Raw genomic sequence first — 2,094 nt, 5'->3', positions numbered from 1 at the left:
CAGCTCATTTTACAGATGAAGAACCAGGATTAAGGGATTAGCCAGGGCCATACAATTAGTGCTTGATGCTGGATTTGAATTCAGGTTCAAACTCCAGGCCTAGCACTCTACCCATTGCATCACCTTGCTGCCCCTTTCAGGATTATGTACTGTAACGAATTAAATTTTTTGGAGGCCCATATAGTCAACTTTAAAATATTTATGAATTGGTCACTCAAGATTTTTAACTAGCCAGTGGACTGACTCCCCCTATAGTCTGAACAGATGCCAAAGGCCTTAAGGCAGGAAAGCTAAGCAAAAGAGCAAGAACTTCCCTAAACACACCTTGTGACACCATTATCCAGTCTCTCCCCAAGACATCCCTGATTAGAAAACAGTTCAGAGATCTAGACAAAAGAAGGGAGGACCCAATCCAGTTTCATAGCCTGGAGGAGAGACTGTTTGGAGCTTTAAAATCAAAAAGTTTTTCAGGAGGGCTAAAGAGAAAATCCGACCAAAAAAATCCCAATTCAATTTTTCACAGTATCTCATTTAAGAGGTTCTACATTGTTTAGGGAATTGATACAATCAGAATGTTATGTATATACAGGAGCATCTGGAGGAACTAGTGAATCCTTCTTCCATTTGGACCCTGGGATGAACCTACTTTAAGAATGCAAGAATATCTCCTTGTTTCATTTTTTTATATTAATAATCAGGGAGTCATTGAACAATCACCTATGTTTTTACATCTTTAGAAGAACCTTGTAAAATTTTGAAATGAGCTTGGAAAATACTTTATTGGAGGAGAGCCTTTAAGGCAGCATTTTGCTTTATTGAATCAAGGTCAGTAAGAAAAGGACAGTAGGGTCTTGTATTTTCTATGTCTTTAAGTCAACTGTAGGACAATAAAGATATGGTCAATACATCGACACCTTTAAAATTGAGTTGCCTTCAGCATAGGACTCCTTTGTGCATTTTTTCTAGTCTAGTTGTTCTTCCCAACTGTTTTCTTCGGTGTCATTTTTTCATCATTTTGTTGTCCTACTTTCATTTTCAAATAGTCTCAATTTTGCTCAGCTGGATTTCTCGCTAACCTTTCTTTAAATTTTTTTCTCGATTGTTTTTTATATTTTGTGTCGCTCTACTACTCATAATCTTTCACCACCCATTCTATGACACCAATGTTGACCTTGGGTGCAATATCAGTCTGCTTTGAAGAGATCAATTTTGTGCTGGCTTAGGCTCTTTGTCTCCTCTTTATCCCATTTTAGCAATTGATTTACATTGTTTAAAATACTTACTAATAATAGTCAATGTCTCTGTTATCTTTCCTATTTGGGGGCATTAATAGATTGTTTTTAAAATATCAGGTTGGAATCTTTCTTCGAATCTGGCATTGATTTGTTCTTTCCTCTAGCAAGCTGATGGTTTGACTTACTGAAAAATGACCTCACATTAACCAGTCATTTCCTATCTGTCAAAATGTAATCAATTTCACCTTTTTGTGTTGTCATTTGCTGCTTGTTTCCTATGATGTCTCCTGAATCTCTTCTTAACAAATCTATTCATGACAGAAAGGAATAATTTTTCTGTATAATTTACACATCTCTGAATGATTTTGTTCCTTCCTCTTGTTTTTGCTGTCCTCTTTTATGACTACTTTTACAATGAAATCATTGTGAAGTATATTTTGCTTCATTCAGAGAGTTTTATCAAATTGTCTATAAAATTTCTCTATCTCCCCATCTTCCGGAACAGATGTTGGCATATGTGCTATGATTATTTTCATAGTCACATTTTTGCAAACACTTCTCATGGGCACTGCAATATGTGATGACTAAATGTTCCACAAAATGATGTTTCTTTTTGCCTATGGATATGTAATGAAACCATCTCCATCTATTATTTTATTTTTGTCTCCAACCTGTGAACCATACTTTCATTTTAGCTACACTTTTCATTTGTCTTCTGGTTTCCTTTGTAATGAGGTCAAGAGAGATGCACTGTAGTTCCTGAAATAGTATATTCACTCATTAACTGAGGCATCAAGAGCTCACATTTAGAATACTAGCCACAAAGTTGAAGTATGTGTATGTGTGTGTATGTTTTTAA

Source organism: Gracilinanus agilis, chromosome 1 (genome assembly GCF_016433145.1).
Source record: "Gracilinanus agilis isolate LMUSP501 chromosome 1, AgileGrace, whole genome shotgun sequence".
Taxonomy (NCBI): domain Eukaryota; kingdom Metazoa; phylum Chordata; class Mammalia; order Didelphimorphia; family Didelphidae; genus Gracilinanus; species Gracilinanus agilis.
The sequence above is the reverse complement of the archived record's forward strand: the minus strand, read 5'-3'. Positions refer to the sequence as shown.